Source organism: Lissotriton helveticus, chromosome 2_1 (assembly GCF_964261635.1).
Source record: "Lissotriton helveticus chromosome 2_1, aLisHel1.1, whole genome shotgun sequence".
NCBI classification, from domain to species: Eukaryota; Metazoa; Chordata; class Amphibia; order Caudata; family Salamandridae; genus Lissotriton; species Lissotriton helveticus.
This window is the reverse complement of record NC_136059.1, coordinates 1,121,038,944-1,121,062,543: the sequence shown is the minus strand read 5'-3', so window position 1 is coordinate 1,121,062,543 and position 23,600 is coordinate 1,121,038,944. Positions and strand designations below refer to the sequence as shown.

Sequence of the window (23,600 nt, the reverse complement as noted above, 5' to 3'; positions counted from 1 at the left end):
TCTCTGAGACCTTGTTAGACAATCGCAATCCCCCGCACCTCTAAAAGCCTCTGCAAACAGAAACATTTCTATATTTCTATAGTAATGTGAGCCTCTATTTACTTTTATGAAGAAACTTCATTCTAATATGTTTTGAGCTAAACCTACCTCAATGTTTGTCATTTTCCATATTTACTTCTAACACGCTGGCATATTTCTTATCTCTGCAGTTGCAAGTGCCTTGTTTTGTCCTGCCTGGCAAATTCTTTTTGATAATTACTCTGTTTTTATTTGAATTAATGTACATTCAGGTGAGATTTTCTTCTGCTGTTTAATTTCTATTTATGGGCAAAACAAGACACTGATAACTAGTCACTCTTTCTTCAGTGTCTTTCTCCAAGAAAAGTACGTATTTTGAATCACAACGGCCACCCTCGCCAAGCAATATGGATAACTCAACAAGATCCCATTTGACCAACATCACCATTACAAGCCGCAGCTTCACTGGACCTTCCAAACTTGCTTCAAAACTGTTAATGTTTTAACAACTTTACAAATCAAAGAATAAAAAAAACTTCCTTTATCAGTAAATCCTCCTTTACATATTTCAGTGGAATTACTATTGGATGAAATTGGGGCCCTTAGACCCGATATAGAGGAAACAAAGAATAGGGTAGGAATTTAGATGAAAAATAGACCCTCGTAGCTAACAGTCACTGAGATGGAGCAATGTATTAGTTATTTATGAGACTCTATTCACAAGTTAACTCATTTACAAACAGAGGTTTCATTACTGAAAAAGGAAAGGGAAGTCCTCGAAAAGCAAAACAGAAGGCACCATTTTCAATTCTTTGCCTTGCAATCATTCATTCCCAAAGTTTCAGAGATGCCAAAGTCTTTATCATTAAACATTCCGAGAGCCCATAAACCTTATCACAGGTCACATGTCTACACCATATTACAAAATCCCCGAGGCATCACCATTCTTTTCTTGGAATACACAGATTTAAAGTTAGAATGGCTATGTGACCCCATGGTATCTCCCCCCCCCCCCGATGCGACCACCTGTGCTACATGCCATCGATAATATCAACATTATGTCTATATACGCATTATTGATGCCGATTTGTTTCTGTATTTGTATAATGCAAATTGAAAAATAAAGTTAAAAAAAAAAAGAGAATGGCAGCTAAGAGCAAAGGTCAAGTCTCTTGGTTGGGGCATAATCTATTCTTTTCCCAGGATCTTGCAAAATCCACAGAAGAAAGAATAAGGACATTTTTGGAACCACGCCCAGAACTTATATTTTTATAGGTGACCTTAAGTAGACAGGGATTGAAGTCCAAATCTGGCACTGAGAATTCAAACTATAACATTCAAAGAACCAGAAATCCTGAAAAAAATTCTAGATCGCTGCAGAGAGGAAGATATTGACATATTACAGCCCTCTAATACTTAATAGTGTTAGTGAAATTGTTCTCTAATTTTTCATCCCATGTCTTCTAGTACTTTTATTGTTCTTTGGGAAATTTTGAGGGTCTCTTCTTTTCTCTACGTTCAGGTGTAGTTGCCAAACATGCCTTTGTTTCTTCATCGTCATCTCTGTTGTTTGACCTCCCTCAAGAACCATTCTAGAACCCAGCCCAGCTGCGTCATCTTCATCAGAAGATCTCACCATCCTCAACTATTTGTTTGTGATCTAATAAGTATTTTCTATTAATTTGTTCACTATATTGCTCATTCCCTATTTTTCTTTTTCTAACCTCACTTCACTGGCGTGTTGTCTTTTATATTTCACCATTCTACATTTGGAATATGTTGTATATCAATTTTTTAACATTCCTTGGTCTGCTGTCACTCAAACTAAGACAATCCACACATAAAGCAAATATTATAATTTGATTCTTCAATGGAGTTTAGCGTTATAACTTGGGAATGTCAAGGGGATGGTTTCCCCCATCAAAAGACATGGTTCTGTTGTACTTAGCTCAGTTAAAAGTAGATACTGTATTATGGCAAGAAACACACTTGACATTGAAGCTGTGAAACCTTTAAAAAAAAGTTGGTTGGGTAATGTTTTATTCTCACCAGGTTTAGTGAAAAAGAATGGTGTGGTAATTTAGTGAAACAAACCCCCTGCTATTAGATTTATTTTTCAAGAAACTGTTTGTAATGGAAGATGGGTAGGAGTTAAATGAATAATTAACAATATTCTATTCTCAATGCTTAGGATACTACTCAATCTGATAAGCAACACTGGAGAGATGTTACTAACTTATTAATGAGTTTTCCAGATGATTATATAATATTTTGGAGGTTACTGTAATCTCGTTATGATGCTATTTTAGATAGGAATTCCAATCTTTCCTGCACTCCAAATTTTATATTTCTTTTACTTGTAAATTGTTTTTGCATCTTTTGTGGATACTTGGAGGCTATCTGAGAATTCTCTTTAAAAATGCACCCTTTTTCTTCAGCACATTCTTTTCAATCTAGAATTTTATATTTATTTGTAACTAAAGCTTTAGCTCAACACTTTCTTATTGGTGAAACTGGTGCAATCTTAATATCTGACCATGCTCCTGATATAATATATAATGACACGGAATGTTATCATAGAAGTTCCCCTATCCAGTATAAAACTATGCAGGATCAATTACGCAACAAATTACTTGCCTGGAAAAGTTTGGGACTACTAAGTTTAGATGAATTCAGATTTTTTAAAAAGGAACATCCTAAAACGCCCGTCATATACTTCATACCGAAGATTCATAAAAACAAGGAACGACCGCCAGGAAGGCCGATTATAGCGGCCTGCGATGGACCCTTGGAAAATCTGTCAAAATACATCGATTTCTTTTTACAAGAGGATGTACAAGGGTTGGAATCTTTTGTTAAAGATACAGGTGATTTTATATGTAAGATTGGCAAAGTAAAATGGCAGGAAGGATACTTACTCATTACCTTAGATGTATCCTCGCTATACACCTGCATAAGGAATAATTACGTTTTAAAAGCGGTGAAACACTTTGTATCTAAAAGACCCATAGAATTCACGCAACACAATAGGATGTTGATGGACATGTTGATTTTCTGTCTAGAACACAACTTCTTCCTTTTTAAAAAACAAATGTTCCGACAGGTGCAAGGTGTTGCGATGGGGGCCAGCTTCTCCCCCAGTTATGCCTGTATATTTATGGGCTGGTGGGAGGAGCTGGTCCTCAGGAGGCAATATCAGGACACATACAGAGAAAAGGTAGTGTCCTGGTTAAGATATATTGATGACCTCATTATTATCTGGAATGGAACAGTCAGTGAAGCTGAGGAGTTTATCAGATGTATCAATTCTAATGATGTGAACTTGAAGTTTACGTCCAGCATAAGTAATCTTAGCATCCCGTTTCTTGATGTAAAAGTTACCATACATAACAACATAATAAGTACATCTTTGTTCCGTAAGGAAACTGCAGGCAATACGTTGCTTCATGCAACAAGCGCACATCCACCGCATTTAATTCATAGCATTCCCTATGGGGAGATGCTTAGATTGCGGAGGATATGCAGCAGTGATATGGATTTGGACAAACATCAACAAGAAAGTAAGATACGCTTTATTGACCGTGGATACAGTGCTAAGATGATAGATATAGCAATCAGGAAGTCAAGGCTAAAAGCGAGGGAGGATTTGTTTCAGGAAAGGAAACTCCCCATAAATAAAAGCGAGGGAGGATTTGTTTCAGGAAAGGAAACTCCCCATAAATATTCAGGAGAGCAATATGTCAGAAAACGGGGAAGCTCACAGACTGTTTCTAACTTTTAGCCGACAACAAAAAGAACTACGCAAGATTTTCAGCGTAATTGGCACATTATCAAAGACGATCCCGTTATAGGCAGTTCACTTCCAGAATTTCCTTTAATAACTTACAGGAAATCAACTTCCATGGCCGATATTCTGGTCAAAAGTAGACCAGAGTGTAAGGAAGAAGCTGGGTGGCTTACGTCGGGAAGGGATTTTTCAAATGTTTGAATTGTAAGGCATGTAATTATGGGAGCAATAAAACTTCATTTCTGACAGCCTTCAGTGCAAAACCCCAAATGATCAAGTATCACCTAACATGTAAAAGTGAATTTGTGGTGTACGTGCTAGAATGTAGCTGCAACTTAATGTACCTTGGGAGTACTAAGTTGGCAGCACATAAACGGGTGTTACAACATATCAGGGCTATAAATAATAATGACCCTAATTACTCTGTGGCACGCCACTTTAAAGAACATCAGGGGGGAAAAACGAAGGATTTGAAGTACCATGTCATTGATACTGTCCCAATTCAAAGAAGAGGTGGAGACAGGGAAGGGAAATAACGTTGATTGGAAACCCACTACATATTGCAGCTCGATACTAAACAGCCTAACGGGCTCAATATGAGTGAGGATTTGTACACATACTTAGAATAACTAATCCCAGTTCCATGTCTCATGACAATAACTTTTACCTCTATATTTGCACTGTAGTTACAAGAAAGGAGCTACTCCATATCCATTTAATCCTGAATTGCTTTTTACACTTTGAGATTATGAAATGTTTTTTGCACTACTTGATGATGAAATGTTTTATGATAAATATACATAATTTTTTATGAAGAATTTTTCTATTGTGGATTTTATAGAGATTTTGATGAATGAATTATATTTATATAACTTTTTTAACATAAGCATTAATTAATTTTAAATGCTTAAAGTTGATTTTAAAAGGTTGTATTTATAATTGTGGGAAACATTTATCAATTTGTATCTTTATATATCCTTCTTTTGTAACCCCCTCACTATGAAAATATGAGAGACTTTGCACAAATTGCTTATCTTGCACATACATTTGCACATATTATTGTTATATTAGTAACCCGCTGAGTCAAATGCAAGAATAACAAGCTGGTGTTGAGCCTAGTCTCAGTAATTGCTAAATAGGCACACCTGCGCTTTTTCTTCTATTTTTTGATATATTAAGTTGTAAGTTTGCACATTTAGGAGTATAACTGGGTGGTGTTACTCCCATCACACTATGCACTTTAGAGAATATGTTTCCATTAGGGTTACATATGGGTTCTACTATATCACTTCAAATTGATTTTTACTAGCAGGGACAAGGATGACAAGAGGTCTTGTGAGGAGTAACTAAGCATTTATGCAATGAAGTATCCAAATCAATATATTCTCAGATAATTTCTACATATATTGTGTTATAAGCAACCATGTTATAAAGTATTCGGTTAGGACTGTATTAATCCATTTATACTGGAATTGTATCTTACTTAGGATTGGATTCCTATGATCTATAGACAAAAATGAGCATTCAAGCCTGTATTAAACACTTTGTCTAAAATGTATTAAACAAAGGGATTTCTATGTCTGTGAAATATTGACAGATACCTGATGTCCATTGATGCACTGTCGCTTTAAAAATGGAGGTGGTACACGCAAATGTTGTCATGTGATCAAGGCAGGGATCTGCCGAAACGCGTTGTGATGGCGGCTGGTGGTATTTCTAAATAAATTAAACTGGCACTGAATGTGGGTCTACGCTCGTTTCTTCACTGATCCGAGGAATTATGCGAGGAGCGAGCTTCACTGCATATATATATATTATATGAAAAAGAGAAGCAGAGAACTCTGGGTAGTTCTCAAGTTTAGGTGGAAAGCAGCTCCTGTACAGAGCACTCTCAACACCAGCGACACTCTAGATCTGCTCACCTCAAATGTCTGCTTTTCTATCAAAGTCTTTAAGCTTAGGATTAGCACAGTGCCATCCATGCCGAGATAGAAATGGACAAAGTCTTTTGCCATTCCTACAGCAAAGTCTTTAAGCATAGGATTAGCACAGTGCTGTCTATGTCGAGCTGTAAAATAACAAACGCCAATTACCACTCCAAGCACAATATTACAGCTTTGAATTGGTAAAATAACAACCAAGCCAACCTGAAATGAGTACAAGCAACCCCAGACATGGTTTTATATATATATATACATATATACATATATATATATAATATATATATATATATATATATATATATATATATATATATATATATATATATATATATATTAAATTTAAATAAATTAAATCATCCAAACACGTTTTCGATTTGGAAGAGAAATCGTTCCCCAATTTCTTGATGATGTTCAAAATTTCTAAAATGTCAATATTTTCATTTTCTTTCATAAAAAGATGATGATAAAGTCCAGTCATTGGCCATGTATGAGTTCCAAACGATCTGTGTAGAGATGCCCTCTGTACGATTCCTATAAATAAAATTACTAAAAGATCAAAAGCTTGGGCGAAGGAGGTGTTTAATAGGATGTATGTTATTAAATCTCCATCTTTTATTATCTTTTGAAAAAAAGCTGTTTTCAAAAGATAATAAAAGTTGGAGATTTAATAACATACATCCTATTAAACACCTCCTTCGCCCAAGCTTTTGATCTTTTAGTAATTTTATTTATAGGAATTGTACAGAGGGCATCTCTACACAGATCGTTTGGAGCTCATACATGGCCAATGACTACATTTTATCATCATCTTTTTATGAAAGAAAATGAAAATTCTGACATTTTAGAAATTTTGAACATCATTAAGAAATTGGGGAACCATTTCTCTTCCAAATCGAAAACGTGTTTGGATGATTTAATTTATTTAAATTGAATTAACTTCAGAAAAAGCTGCTTATTAATCACTTATTAATTGTGTGTTTTGCTATTAATTACTGACAGCTAATGCTAAATATTATGGTGGTCAAAACAAGCTTGGTAAACTCTCAGCTAATTATCTTAAAATTAAAACAATATTGTGCCAAAATAGACTCTATTTTTAAAGATAATAACATACCCAGCTTCAAAGACTGTAGAAGTTCATCCAAATTAGCAAAATATTAAAACAAATTGTATAGACAGGAAACAGTAACAATACAATCAAACATTATTTAATTATCTTTTAACAGCCCAGAAACATCTTGAGCTTTTTATTATATTCTAAGGTAGAGAAATGTATATTTCAATGCAAGATCTAGTCAATGTGATGAACTTGATTAAAAAAGGTAAAGCAACAGGACTAAATGTTTCTCTTATCAAATTTTATTTACATTTTTACAAATTGCTTTTCCCTAAATTGCATGAAATCCTTATATTTGTTTGCAAGACACAAGTTTGCTAATAGTTTACTCCGTTCCCATGGTGGAACGACGGTCCTTCAGTCAATATATAAATCTGGCCCTAGGTTTGTCACAAGTCGCCTGTAACAAGAAAATTAGAGACAGGATTTCATACAGAGATTGCAGGAACCCACATATTAAAAGTACTATTATTGTCTCTTACTCATAGGAGAAGTGCCTAGTAGTCACTGGCTGCTCCCGGACCTGTGGGACCAGGAGAAAAGGCTCTTCGCTAATCCAATTCAAATACCATGAACTTTTGGACAATGTTGGCTAAGCATGGATAACTGAAATAGGATAACACTGTGGGAATATTCGGAACAGCGTAAAAGCAGAAATGTTATATTATTTTTGACTACTGTGATTTTTAAATGGAATTCCTGTTCTCAAATATTGCTCTATGCTAGGAGCTAGCCTTTTATTGAGTGCTCCTGCTTTTGGCAGTCAAGAGACTTAAGACACAAGTAGAACAAAGGATTTGCCCCAGATAATACAATGCAGAAAGCAAGGCTGAGATTAGCATGCTGTTCACAGCCAACAAGCTATCACTCATAACCATCAATTATTAGGAATAATAATTTGATGTTTTCTTTGCAAATATTATTCTTAATTATTATTTTCATACTCTAAAGAAGGCAACTGAGCTTGTCATGTGTGCTATACAAGTGGCACTATTGGTATGTTTACCTTATAACTGTTCTGACCGATACCTTGTGAGGTGTAAAACATTCCATACATATTCATCACCTATAACACTCACAGTACTGTTGGTGGTATGAAACCTATGCTTAATGCTCAGACTCATCACGTGTGTGAGTCTGTTTTTTCAAGTAAGCGACTTCTTCTGTCACAATAGGCACTGGCGTAACGAAAAGTGAGGGGTCCTCCCTGCACGGTACTTAGGGGGGCCCCCTCAGGGCTCAATCAGGAGCTCTCCCGGCCAGAGTTCAGTGCCGAGGGGGCCTCTTGAAACTAGGGCCCCCCCGCACCGCGTGGGCTGCGGGGGCCTGTGTTACGCCCCTGACAATAGGTTCTAAAAAGCACAACAAAAAAGCCTAGAACAACTATGGCGGGTCAGACACCTCAAACCCCACACCTCCAACTGCCACAAATGATGCACTGCCTCAAAGATGAAAATTGCTGGCTGAGGAGACAAGCAGCAGTGGTAAAAGGCCAGAGTCAGAAGATGGGTTCACTGATTCTCAGTATACGGGCTGCCAATGCATACAGATTTTGACCACACATACAATGACCGCACGGGAAAAGTCTAATGTTATAATATCATTAACGTTATTCTGGGTTAATTTATTGGTCATAGACAGGCAAAACTGTACAAAAAGCGCTGCATGTTTTCACTTTACTTAACACAAATTTTCAGATCTCGTGAAAACAACCCAAGTCCTGTAAATTCTGGCACAAAGGCATGACACCTATCAGCAGAGGCATCCAGAACGTCAGATGCGGCACACAGACCAGGGGCGCATGTGCCAGGGCTGTTTGAAACCAAAAACCACAAAAAAGCAATAAGATTATGAAAGTAGGGAACATGCAATTGGGAATTTAACCATACAGTATGCACTCAAGACGTTTTTACATTCCAAACATTATATTATACATATTTACAGTTTGAGGTACGAAGAGATGGCACAATTTGCCATGATCATACAATATTTGAGTAATGTGATGAAGTCGGGATTATAACTAAGGTGTGCAGATTTTAAGATTAAAATAAGTGCAGTTGAATGTGATAATAATAAAAGTTGTTTCTTGGATATGGAGATAGTACACCTGCTTCACTATAACACCATCGAAAAAGGTACATTTAGGGGAGGAGCCAAGATGGCGACCGGACTGGAAGTGTAGGCTCCCGGCTCCTCGAGCCTCCGCACCCCGCACGGACATCCTGCTCATGATCCTGATATTGCACGGTAGCGGGGTGACGGTGAATTTGCGCTGACCTCGCACGCGCGATCCCGCAGCCTCTGCCGGCCTTCTACCCGGAGATATCCGTAAGACTGTTTTGCGGCCCCAGCGATCCTGCAACCGCGACCTCGGCCGAGCAATATGGCCGGGTGTTAGCGTGTCAACAACGGCCGGCCGAGCCTCGGCGGAGTCGGTCCGCCGGACGCTGTGATTACTGAGGGGGCAGACTTCTGGCATGAGCTCTGGTTTTCAAGAAAGAAGCTACCGGACTGCTTCCTCGAGGTGGGAGCTCGTCAGGACTACCATTCGCTTGTGGAGCGCTGTGGGTACGTTGTCTCCGCTCTGCCTTCGATTCTGCCCGGTGTTTCTGGGGCCCTCCCGGTTTTTCCGCTGGCGCTGATTCGGAGTGGAGACTGCCGTCACTGTGTACCGCTCCCTGGATGTGAGTTTCGCGACCCCCCGGGTGTCGGATTATTGTGTATCCGAGCCGTACCCGTCTTTGTCCTGCCTCCACTCTCCCCACAAGATGGATCGTCTAATGGCGGCCGGAACGATCTGCAGCACATTACCCTGCCTCTTGAATCACACTGGGTTTGGGACTGCGAGCTGCCGAGTGATGCTATGCGGAGGGAACCACAGCCCGTGTTCTCTCGCATTGATCTTCTGGCTGCTCTCCACGACTTACAATTCGATCTGCAGGTTGGTTCCCAGGCTTTGGGGAGGATGCTTGACGATATTACGCCCATACCGGGGCGATTCTGGTCGGATGGCGCTCCGGTCCGTGAGGGACGGCCCGTTATTGTTTTTGAGGGGAGTACTATGCCTGCGCACGGGTGTGATGGAGATCGGAGGACCCAAGACTTTGTTGGTTCTCGTGAACGGATGTATGTCCACCTCTACAATCCTGAAAGACTCCTTTCCCGGCAGAGGATAGTGGACTCGCCTATTGTACTGCCATTATTGACTCAGACATTGTTTCCACCATTGTTGATTCCTATGGCTGCTTCCTTCTTCCTCGCCCTTGTATGCTTGCTGTGGACTGCGGGTTCTGAGACGGACCTGGGGGAGAGGGCTATAAGTGAAGATGACTCTGTGGTTGATCGGCTTTGTTCATTTTATGTTTCCATGTTGCTCTTTTATCAAGTGTGGACATTCTGCTCTCCTAGATCGTCTGGGATGGGATTTATTCGGCGGGCGAACCTCGAGGAGCTTATAAGATCAGGCCAGGGCTAGGGGAATTTCTTTCTCAATTGACTTGGGTTTGGCTGGCGGAGGAGCGGTTTTGCGCGTTCCTGTTTTATACTTTTTGGAGCTGTCCATGATGATTCTCCCCATTTCTTACCATGTTATTCAATTATTGTTGTTTATTGTGGCTTTTGGGGTAGACGATATATGCATGGCCGGGGAGACAGGGAGCCTGCGTGTGTGATTTGCCCTCCTCCAGTTTGATTATATATATTCTTTTTCCTTTCTTCTCTTTTCTTCTCTCTCTCTAAATTTCGGGTACTGTTTTTTTGGGCGACAGGCACACTGTCGGGGGGGGTAGGCCGTAGCCTCTACATGCGTGCAGGGTGGGGGGTTGGGGGGAGGGGTTTTGTTTTTGTCAGTTTCGGTTTCTATGGGCCTTTTTTTTCTTTCTCCTTTTTTCCGCTCTTCTTCTTTTTTCTTCCTTATCTTGGGTCAGTATAGAGACTGGGTGTTATGCCACTTGCTGTTTATCTTTTGGGTGTCCTCATTCTCATTCTTGCGGTGGTTCTACGTGTGTGTGGTGGGTAATGCTGGGTACGACCTTTGAGTGTACGTTCTTTCCTCCTGACCAGTATAATGTTGGGTCGCCATCCCGATTGTGACTCCTTTGCTCTGTTAACATCCTGCTGTGTGAATTGCCCACTCAGTGTTTTTCTTTCTGATGGACTGCATGGTCTCTGATCCTTCTTATCTTATTATTTAGAAAATGAACCTTATTTCCTCCTGCGCTCAGTGGTCGCTTCCCCCTTACGTGAGATTTCGAATATTGCTATTTCTGTTTTTCGGGGTCTGCTGAGCTTCTTATGGTTGTTTTATGTACAATGCTTTGCTTTTCGAGGCCGGCCAGATTGGTTGTGGGCCCGCAGCTGTAATCCGTAAATGCACAATAAAGGTTTTTAAAAAAAAAAAAAAAAAAAGGTACATTTCAGCATTTAGCAGAATGGACTTAAATAAGGGCAAGCATTTGTAATGCAATAGGTCTCGCATTTATGAGAGTTTGAGCTATTGGCATTTTCAATAACTTAAACTCTCGCAAATGCAATTTGTGTAAACGCGTCCCATGGCGTGCTTTCATGTTAATGGCAGCGCACTGCCCCTTTCTTTAAACCGATCTAGGGGGCAGCCGCGATCAAAGTGAAAACGTAGTATAGGGCGCTTTTACAAAAAAAAAGCATGTTTGTCACGTTGACAATCAAATGATTTTTTTTGTAATACCGCTCTATGCTGTGATTTCACTTTAGTGGCAGCTGCGCACCTGAGACGTGGCTCGTCTAAAGAAAGAGGAAAAGTTATCTTAAACACATCCTTCCAGCTGTAGACAATTGCTCCAACTATGGAAGACTGTATTTAAAATTAATCTCACAGTGGGAAAGGTGATTATTTTGGGATTCCCCCACCTTTAGGTGAGGACCAGATAACCTAGAAAGGAAAAGCATGCAGTGCATAATGATTTTGTGGTGGTCCCATCGTACTAGGACCACCACAGGCAGAGTTATGGGCAAAAATGTGTTTTGAATAGAGGGGCCCGCAAAGCATTATGGGGCGACTCTCTGTAGTGCAGTGAATATTATAGTATCGGCCCCTCTGCTGAGTCAGTGAGAGCTGCAGTAAAGTTTTCCTTTTGTTTTCTTTCCTTTCTGCGGGCTCCCAGCCCCTTTCTCTTTTTTGAATGGGCGCACCAAAAAGCATTTGTTAGTCAAGTTGACAAAGAAATACTTCTTTTGTAAAAGCGCCCCATGACGCACTATCATGATAATGTCTTTCAAACTAGCCTGTGTCTAAAGAAGGGAGAAGGGCCAACATGTTTTGCAAGAGAGCTTGTCCTGAATGCAACAGTAGGGCAGAAAACCATTTAGCAAAGTAGTGCTCGGAGGATGTAATTAAAGCCTACTGAGTAACAACACATGTACTAGCGAGTGTTGTCATGAGGGATTACAAATTGAAACAAGGCAATACTAAGGAGGGACTACTAAGCCTATTGACCAATGAAAAGCCAGTTTCCAAAGGACAATCACACAAGCCAATGAAAAATATGGGCAGAGAGTGGGCGGAGCTTCAAGTCCATACTACAATACAGCATGCCTTGTAGAGCATCGCACGCGCTGCCCAGGCTCGACCTAAAAAAAAGAAATAGTCCTGGCCTTCAGATTGATGTATCAGTATCCTGCAACTGTCTTCCTTAGAAGGAAGCTGGAAAGTATTAACACAAGTATTAGTATGAATGGGAATGGTTCTATGCACAATTCCTATTCCCCCCTCACAAAACATAAAATGCCATCTAGGGATGTTGTGTTTTTTTGTTCAGTGCTAACTTCCACCACAGCCACAAGCAATAGAGCTGTGAAACAGACACCGGGTCTGCGGCATTTCTACTCTGCATCCACTCCCAATCACACAAAACTATTTTGAGAATCAGAATGGAAAGTGAACAGTACGTTTAAAAATAGGAAATATTCCTTTGTAGAAGTGTTTTACATGACAAAAACCTGGTGTTAATGCAGGCCAACCATTCATTTGTTCCCTTTGCCGTGTGGCCATAAAAGGAGAAAAGGGTGGTCCAAACAGTTTAAGCACAAATGATTTCCCCCTTAACTTTTCATGTGCTGGTGATCCCGGAGGAATCCTGGACATAGAACTCTGTGTATTCTGTTTCAGTACACTGGACACAGTCAGGGAGCTGTTGACCTTTGCCTGGAATGGAATTTCGGGTGGAGAATACAAGAACTGCAATTCGACATGTTCCAGGTTCTCAGAGGGATGCTGTCACGAAGGCTCATCCATCTATCTCTCACACCAGGGGGGTACCGAATTGAAATCAGAAAACCACTTCCCAACTCCACTTGTGGTTTGTGATCACATGAGCCCACCACTGTGACGCACACTTAGGCACTCCTGTGGCATCCCTCTGCAAAGTGTTCTGGGGCCGCAGAATGTGTGTGTTACACGTTACCACTGTCATGAAATAATCAAATAAACTAGTTCATACACTTTCAGATGTATAGCGATTTGTGAAGCAAGATTCCAGGACATAAATCTGAAGTGAAATATAAGAACTGTTACAAGTTGAATATTTGGCTATCCAGAGGTATATTTATCATACTTTCACGCAGCACAACACCGCAAGCCACTGTGCTGTGCCGCGTGAAAGGGCATGAATGCACCGTATTTAACATCATATGGTGCATTTCTGTCCTTTCCCTGCACTGGCACACTTCTGGCTGCCTAACACAAACACAGGTACCCTTGTATCACTGTGCAATAGTGCCTGCGTTGTAAGCAGAATTCTTTTTGAGCAGGAAGGGACGCCTTCCTGCACAGAAACAATCCTGAGAGGCATTTTCCTACCTCTATGTGTGCTGCAGAACAGTGGCGGCTGGCATCTACAAGGGGGGGTCAACTGGAAATACATTTAAAAAAAACACTTACCCTACACGTTTTCCTCACTCCGGAAGTCGGACCACTTCTTCCGTCGACTGCATAGCAGGCACCTGCAAACTCCCTTGACCAATCCTGGCGCAGCTCACATGCTGTTAACCAGCATCCGGGCAGCGCCCTGACTGGAGGGAGCGGCCTCTCTTGGTGCTCCCCAGTGCACTGGAGGCCTGCACTTGCTCTCAACCCAGCTGAGTTGAAAGGATTAAAGTATGCATGTCTAGCTGGCCGTCACAAGACGGCCGACCAGAGAGACATGCACACTTCAAACAGTGCACAGGCAGCCCGCTGCCCATTAATCCTCCCTGCTGCCACTCCGCGGGCCCCGCCCCATCCTGCCACTCAGTTCAGGACGGGATGATGAAAAATAAAATGGTAATGAATTACCATTTAAATTTTCATCTCTGGGGTACGACGTAAATGTATGTGGGACGACACGTCACTTTTGTTCTTGATTTATATTGTCCTACATTTCCTGCTGCAATTGCCCGCTACCTATTTCCCTCCACTATGTAATTTTTACTCTTGTGACACATTGACCTTCTTGTTACTTGGTATGTCTTTGAACTATGTTCCTTTTTCTTCGTCATCCTTATGTAAAGCACTCTGATACCCAATTGGGTCATGTTCGCGCTATACAAAACGTACAGATAAATAAATAAATACTCCTCCGCTCTCATGGAGGAGCTGCCCCTGCTGCAGAGTGCAGCACACCTAGAAAGAGGAAAAAACCTAGAAGAAATAAAGATATTTCTCCTTGTTACGCCGCACATGGGGAGGCGTAACATTTTGACACATTCCTAGGTGTACCTCTAATGGCAAATCTGGGAATGTGCCAAAATCCATGGGTGGATGCGTGGGAACACCCACACACCACCCATGGAACGCCTCCCTTGGGCAGAGTAACGCAACGCAGCGATTTGCGCTGCCTTGCGTTCCTCCAGATGTATCAAGCCATGTAGGGCCAGGCAAGGTGGCTTTGCCTGGCTTGAGAAATATGGCTTCAGTGTGGTGTCACCCTTGCGCCTCGGGAGAAGCACCCCTTTGATAAATATGGCAGATATGACAGATAATGTATTTTTGATTTTTTTCTTGCTCAAATTGTGGCATGTAACTTTTGGACTTTGGGGCACGCACGTGTTCAACGTAAAAAAGAAAAACTATACAAATTCAATTGTTAAATAAAAAATACAAAATAAAACCAAAAGATGCCAAGAAGTAATTCCAAGTCGCATATAAAATATTGATAGTTCACATACGCCAACATTGATGGGATCCAATGAAAACCACTTTTAACCGTTCCGCTAGAATGTGCAACAGGGGAATGCAGAAGAAAAACAAAGAAACTGCACAGTGAGAATACACAATAACCTTCCAATAGCCCACTGCAGTCACACGGATGTGATTTAGGCGCGTCAATAATAAATAAGTGCGTCAAACAAGAATTTAAGACTTGCAAACCAGGCTGTATGATTATTAAAGAGGAACTCTCAGAGCGATGTGTCATATTTTAATTTATGTGCACAGAGAACGCGCCGCTCGCTGCTAGACACAAACAGGGTGGCGCTTACCTTCAAAACACCCTTCTTCCCAAGGGAACACTCGCAGCAGCCCAGCCTGGCCTCCAACAGGGTTACAAAAGTCCAAAAATGAGCCAGCGGTCGCCACTCAGTTGATAAATGACATGGTTTATTTTAAAATCAGTAAAACGAGAGAAACCAGCGAAAGCACTGAAAGCTCTTCACGCGAGGAGAGGGGAGGCGTGCTGGCCGGCAGCCAGTTTCAGAAACTCCTGTATTTTGGTAACTCCCAGATCTGTGCAGTTCAGAACATGCTCGCTCATCAGGGGAAAGCTGCCCCTCCCCTCCAACACGCCCTCCCGCCCCATGACACACACATGGATTTTTAACATTCTTAAGAGGAGGAATACATTAAGTTACTGGTACCTACTGATACCTAAGAGCAAGGGGGTGACTGGTTTCTGAAATTTGAGTTACTCTCAATGTTTGCATTCCCCATATCTCCAGCACCGCTACTTTCTGCTTTACACGTTTTGGAAGGAGGTGATGTTTTAACAGTCCGGGTTCTTTGCCCCCTCTGCTGTTCAGTTTAAACCTCTAAAATCCGTACAGCCGCTACAGTCAGGTAAAATAATTAGGGCTACGGGTTTTATGATGTGTTTTTTTCATTTTTGCTTTTCAGTCTGTATTCATCCATATTTATTTTTTGCAAATTTTATGTGTATTAATCCATATTTATTTTGGGTTTCGTTATTTTTTTTTAGCTGAAACTAGCATATTTCCACATTTATTTAACTGATAACAGTGCACTCGTGCTTGAATGCCTGGAAGGTTTCAATGATATGAAAACCCACAGATGATAAATCAAAGCACTTATATGAAAACATACATATTTTAGTATTAACCTTGTGCATATCTACTGCTGTTTAATCCTTTTACCAAAATTCCTTTATTTTTTAACATCTAGTATGTCAATCCGCATTGTTATTCGCTTGGCAGCCATGACTTGACAGCATTTGGAACCCCTCAAAGTTCCCTTTCATCCACATTTAAATATAAATACAAAAAGGAAATACTGTCACCCAATACCACGGCCTTCGATATCAGTACCAATCATGTAATTCTATATGAGGCTGCTACTTGTGCCTGTCATATATATTATTTGTACAAAGCTATTTTTGGTAATCAGCTATACTTCTATTATGTTCTATGTATTGTAATTCAATTAATTATTTTGTACTATGTTACACATTCTGTATGGCGCAAGGCCTATGCAACTTCGTACTGTCCTATTGTGAATTAAATGGAATTAAAAAATGTTGAAGATAATAATAAGGAAAATAAATGGGTTTCTGTCTGTATTTGTCTGTATTTATCTGTAAAAATCAGTAAAAAGTAAAAACAGGGAGCCTTGTAAGATAGCGAGACGAATGCTTTCCAAGCAAGGGGCCATGGCGTTTTGCTTTTGCAGTTTTATATAGGGTAAACTGGACAGAGATGTATTGGAGCTCTTTACATGAGCACCAGTTATATTACAAAAGGACACATTCATATTTGCAGGCATGGTGAGATTAAGTGAGTTGCCCAGAATTACAAGATGTTGAGCCGACCCTGAGCATCGAACCTTGTTCACCAGTACCAAACTCGGCAGCTCTGACCCTTACACTACATCCTATCTTCCATTGGTGGAGCAGGTGCAGTGGCATCCTGGTCCAGAGGCTTGAGGGGCCCTCCGAAATCTGATTATGGCTGTATATTATAAATCAAACAGCAGGGGAGCGGGAAGGAGAGGGCATTTCTTTCCTTGCACTAGGGAGTCCATGACACACTGGCTATTCTACTGTTGTAAGCCATTCTCTCTGCTTCCAAGACTAATGTAGACAGTATTTCATGACAGTAGTGATAAAATGGTGGAGTTTGAGAGGGACTTGGTGAAGACATTATGCCACGTTTTATATCACATAGCTCTCCTGGGAGTCTACAGGCAGTCAATTAAAGATGAAAACCTGGGCACACACCACCCATATGTATTATTATCCCATTGTAAGGTAGGAACAATTTTATATAAGGGATAAAGTACCCCCTGCTGTACATTATAAGGTTATTGCAAGTGACCGAGGGGTTCCATAACCATATAGACGAAGAAGGCAGAAGGCCAATTTCCTTAATAAGGTTAGGGAACTCAGAGGTGACTTGCAATATCTTTATAATGTGCGTCAGGGGTTACTTTATCCCATATAATACATCGTCACACCATCACCTTTCCCACAAACCACTTAAAACCTTGGAGCATAGCTTTTTCATATGAAAGAACAAGCATTTTTGCAACAATGAAGAATAAAATAGAACATCTAGTGCAAAATTAAACAAACCAAAAACCTGCTAGAAACAGTTTAATACAAGTCCGTTTGTTTTTAAAGCTGCACAAACTTGGAATGTGTAGAAACAGAGAAAAGTTAGAATCTTTCTGCATAACTATATAAGGAGTGAAAACAAGAAACATGTTCTCTCTGTCATTCCAAGCTGAAAAATAGAGCAGAAGAAAGAAAAGCAACATTCCATTTCCGTTGCTTTATACAGCAGCTTCAATAATGCTCTGTGACCTGACATGCTTTTCATCTCGACTGCTAGCTCTGGCATCAGGCATTACGACGTCAAAACCCAGCTGTAATAACTTATAACAGTCAAGTTCTGACATCTTTTAATTAGCGACTGGATGCTCACAATTCGCGATTATAAAGAAATTAGAGACTGCCATTTAAACGGGGATTACAGAATTCCGTGTTTTAGACTCAAATTGTTTTGATCACACCCTTTCTGCCTAGTTAGCTCAATGTAAATGTAATGAGTCAGTCAGTTAATGTGCTTAACACAAAATATGCTTGTGTCAGTGGAATTATATTTTATTGTATCATTTGTCTAGTGCCTTGTAGTCCTGACGAGGCTTTGAAACACTTGATCTTCCATGATACTTTTTTCCCTTAACCCCTTCGCTGCGGGGCTAATTTTCCCTGCATAGCGGGGGAGGGGGGCCGTGCACGGTGCCGCCGTGCTTGTGACGAGCTCGGCTCGTCACGCTGCACGGTGGCGCTGTGGTCATGACGAGCGGAGCTCACCGTTTTTGAACGTTCAGCACATCAGGGAAATTATGAGCGTTGCGACGGTTATGAGGAGCTCAGCTCGTCATGAGCACAGAGCAACCGTGCCTCATGACGAGCTGAGCTCGTCATGAGCACCGAAAGTGTTAACAAAGAGATACTAAACATAACCTTAATTATAGCTACTAGTTCACAAAGGTGAGCTATAGTTATCCTCCATCAAATTTTCTATTGTATCAGTACACAAATGTGGTAAGTACAGTGAGTGTACTGTCTGCTCTGCAGTTAAATGTGTAATTCCATAATACGCTGCACTTGCAACTGCCCAATTGTTTGTATCCCTCTCTAAAACTCTGCATGCGTTTGAAAGATGCAGGGCCAGATTTATCAGTGGTTTTGCCCCACCGTAGGCCCCGAAAGGGATGCAGGGTGACACAAAACCTAAAATTAGTTTTATCAGACCACATACGCACCTTGTGTGGCCCTGCGTGGCTTGATAAATCTAGAGTAACGCAAGGCAGCGCAAGTCGCTGGCTGGAGTTAATCTGCGGCAGGGAGGCGTTACATGGGTCAAGCGTAGGTAATCCAATGCACCCACCCATGAATTTTAGCGTATTCCCAGATTTACCACTAGTGGTAGACCTGGGAATGTGTCAAAATGCTATGCCCCCCCCCCCCCATGTGAGGCGTAGCGAGGAGAAATATGAAAGAGGAAAATGCCTTTCAGGATTGTTTTTGTGCAGGCCGGTATCCCTTCCTGTACAAAAACAATCCTGCCTACTATGCAGGCACCCTTGCAACATGAAGCAATAGTGCCTGCGTTGGCGCTAGGCAGCCAATAGTGGGCCAGCAAGGGGAAATGACAGGAATGCGCTATATAATGGTAAGTATGGAGCATTCTTGCTTTTTACTTTTCATGAAGCACAGCAAGCTGGCTTGCTGCATTGTTCTGCATGAAAGAATGATAAATCTACCTGCAATGTTTCTGCTTTGTAAATAAAAAAAATGGCTATGCCAAGAGGGCATTTAAGGGATCATTTTGGTTCAGGTGGGCACTTTTCCCAAACTTTTAAGTGATAAATGAGGGGTGGAAAAATGAGTCAGTATCAGATGGCATAGCCCCAGCCCATACCTGAATTGCAAACAACCCACAAGTGGGTTAGTTGCCATGGCTTCAAATGTGGACTTGTCCTATTCACTATCACCAAATTAACCTCTTGGCTGCTTAGCTGCCCTCTCACCTCATACTAAGCCCTTGTTAGGTCCAAGCCCACCAGACAGCACAGCTGTCTGGTTGCAAAAACATGCTGAAAGCTTCCCTACAAATGTATCTAGCCCATTGCTTACCGTTGGCTTTGTGTTTTGTTACTCACATGTGCTTGCTTTCTAATTGCTGGCTTTATTTGTGTTAGGCTGTCCAGCATGTTTTTGTCTCTCAGGTAGAGCATAGCATGTTTACCACCTCTCTGACTGGCTACTTGTACTCGTGTGCTAGTGCCTCACTTAAAAGAAAGAAAATAGTTGTCAGAAAACTAGCACTCATGGAAGAATACATCTGTTTTCAGTTGTCACTCTTGTAAACTAGTTGCGGAAGCTTTAAGCGTGCTGTATTTCCATGAAAAGGTTTTCCACCTCCTACCTTCCTTCTTGACTGATTCTACTTATCTCTGCCACTATGAGTTCCTCAATCTCGCATGCCTATGAGGAAGAATGTGCTGTCTTCTAGCTTGTTTATTTTGGTCAGTGATCTTTGCTAATAGCGTACCTTAAACATCCCTCTTCCTCAATTTCACGCCCATGACATAGGCCCTGGAAGTAGGTGAGAGGGGACTGCTAAAGCAGCGTCAAAATAACCATGTTGATGTTCAGAAGTGAACTTGGTGAGAGGAGTTGGCCTAAAAGCTAGTGGGGTTGACCTCAAATCTGGGGAACTGGGTTTGAGTCTCAGCAATGACGCTGAACATCCTGTTATTCTGGGCAAATCACTTAATCTCCCCGGGCCTAACAAAAAATGAAGGTGTCCTCATATAATGCACCTGGTGCTATGTAAAGCCCTCCGATACCTGATACAGGTCAAGTTTGCGCTACAAAAAACTCTGGAAAATAAATAACAATTAAAACAATAAACAGGCCTTTAAATTTTGTTTGCATCTTGCCACATTTGCCTGGCACTCAAAGACTGAGGTCAAATGATAGGCTCTGTCTTCCAATGGGGGGTTGGTGTTTGCAGTCAGGGAAAGAAAATAAAGCGAGAAGATATATGTGACAATCTTGCCGGGTACTGTGGGTGTGAAAGGAAAGACTGTAGAATATCATTGTTTTCTATCACACAGCTACAATTAAATGCCAGTAAATGCTCTGTGCACATATTACAGAATATATTAGAATTAGAAAAGCGCAATGGAAGCGAATTTTTTGTAATTCTGAAGTGTGGGCGAAACAAATATTTTAATACGATCAAAGGAAATCGATACATTAGGGGATGACGATTTCCGCACATTATCGTTTGTGCACTGTATTGTTTTTTCAGTAAAACTGTATGACTGTGCAAATGTAACGGCAATTTCAATTGAAAATGTGTTGTCTGTAATGGCAATACACTTCCACACCATGCATACTCCACTCTATGCTATTTCACTGTATGGTATGACACTACTCCCTGTCTATGTCCCTCAACTCTACATCACTCTACTTCACCCCACACTCCACCCCACACTATCACACTCCAGCCCACTCCATTCTACGACAGTCCATTCTATGACAATCCACTGTATGCCTTTCCACTGTAAGCCAATCCACTCCCCGACACTCCACCCCACTCCACCCCACTTCACTCTAACCTAGTCCATGACACTACTACACTCCACTCACATAAATACACCACTCCTCTTTACACCACTCTACTTCATGGTCCACTACGTCACTAGCTTTTAGCCATGCGTGCTTCCACAAAAAAAGTACTTGCCCTCCTCACAGCTGGGATAATATTTTTAATCTAGCTGCCCAAGCTTGAACTTTCAAGGGGACACACATGACATTGCAATGCTACTAAAGTATCTTGAATAACTGGAAAATGTATGGTGCTTTTCTCTGGCAGCAGCACAGATGGGAGGAGGACAGGCATTAACCTACATGGATGTTTAGTTCTGGCTTGACAGTGTAACTGTTAATTAACCTTTTAACCCACACCAATATTATTCTACAGTTCTTTGCTTTCACATAAATACATATCCATTACAATTCTATTTACTTGCAATGCTTCTCATTACCATGCAACATTCCTTTAATGTCGGACCTATTGGCATTGCCAATACTTCGTTATATGTTTTGGAGTATTTCACGCATAATCCCTAATTACTTTATACCCACAACATGTATCCATGTCAAATATGCATCCTTTTGTCCAACTTCCTGGGGATTTCAAACGCTCCCAGTGTTTGTAGATTACCCTGGAAGGAACCTAGAAAAAAGTCAAAATATATCAACATTTTTGGTTTTAGAAAAAAGTGGTAAAAACGTGCTGTGGATGAAAGTGTATGTTTTTTTTCTTCTTAAAATGGTATAAATTGAAGGTTTGCTGTGATGGGTACATCATCTTCCCAGCTATCAGGAACAAGAAGAGATTTATCCTAAAACATATTTACCACCATATTTGCATTTTGTAAAGAAGTAGCCCATTTAATCTTTCCGGTTCCAGCCTACTTCCAGCTTATGGTGGAAACAGGTGTGAAACCCAAAGATGATTCTGGACAGCTATACATTTCTAAAAAGTAGACAATTCTTGATTCATTAAAGGGTAATTTTTGTAGATCCCTAAAAGTTTTCTTAGAGAAACTAAGCATTGAAATAAAACAAATACTGTAAATGAATAGGAAAAAACAGTCATTTGTGATAAAGTTTTCAACTGTAATTTTTTGTCACAATAGCTGACTTACAAAAATCTGTATACCATTAAGTCTGATTGACCTTTCTGATCACGGGGATATATAGGGTTTGTACGTTCTCCAAAAACATGCCAGCCCAGTGTCAGAAAACTTGGCAGCACCTTACAATGGTTGTTCATTGTGCACAGAATATATAACACTTCATACAATAAGATATATTTAAAGTACAAAGAACACCTGTGCACATCATATCAAGTCACTTTTATCCCAATGCCTTAAGCACAAAACTTCAATGCAATTTTTTTTTCCTGATACTGCTTCTCAATCCAAAGGAATCACGTAGTGTAGACAAAATACTTTATTTCTTTTCAAATCAAGTGCTTCACAGCCGACGCGCGTTTCGCCCTTTCCGGGCTTTCTCAAGGCAGGTTTCCAATGATCTTAGCGCTATGTATTTCTTAACGTTTGTCTCAATAAATCACTCTAAAAGAAAGCTTAGTCTAATTCTTAAATCCAACGTTTCCCAAAAAAACACGATAGAAGATGTAGTCCTTCTCCTAACTCCTGGTGTTACACACGTGTGTCGGTGAAGCGTATGGCGTCTTGCTGATGGAACTTATCATGGCTCCTGAGTGACAATTTTGGAAGGACTACATCTTCTATCGTGTTTTTTTTTGGAAACATTGGATTTAAGAATTAGACGAAGCTTTCTTTTAGAGTGATTTATTGAGACAAACGTTAAGAAATACATAGCGCTAAGCTCATTGGAAACCTGCCTTGAGAAAGCCCAGAAAGGGCGAAACGCGCGTCGGCTGTGAAGCACTTGATTTTAAAAGAAATAAAGTATTTTGTCTACACTACGTGATTCCTTTGGATTGAGAAGCAGTATCAGGAAAAATAATTTGTATTGAAGTTTTGTGCTTAAGGCACTGGGATAAAAGTGACTTGACATGATGTGCACAGGTGTTTATGGATGTGATATTCTGTAACACCATTGGTGGGCAGATTATCTAATTGTCAATGCTTTAGGTGGATAAGCATTTTACACCTAGTTTGCACTCAATAGTGGGATGATATGATACATTGCTTGGATATATGAAAAGAGACTAAGTATGATGTGCAGATCACATATAGCAAATCCGCCTTCCTGTGTGTTTATGTAAAGATATATTTAAAGACTTTTTTTTTAATTCATGAAACCCACGTATATCTCCAATGCACACAAGATAGTGCTGGTATTTGTACACTTCTGAATTTGTGGTTACCCGTACTATCATATGATTCAGATGCCATTTTTAAAAACGTCTTCTT

The 23,600-nt window shown here is 40.6% G+C and overlaps 1 protein-coding gene across 1 annotated transcript in view; it reads right to left on the bottom strand.

Annotated features, from left to right (window-relative positions):
- The window catches only part of HACD4 (3-hydroxyacyl-CoA dehydratase 4), a 166,638-nt gene extending 151,032 nt beyond the window's left edge, over positions 1-15,606 (bottom strand). The window contains exon 1 of the mRNA XM_078675947.1: positions 15,359-15,606. The gene's annotated coding sequence lies outside the window, so the exon portion shown is untranslated. The remainder of the gene's footprint in view (positions 1-15,358) is intronic.
- Positions 15,607-23,600: the final 7,994 nt, after the last annotated feature.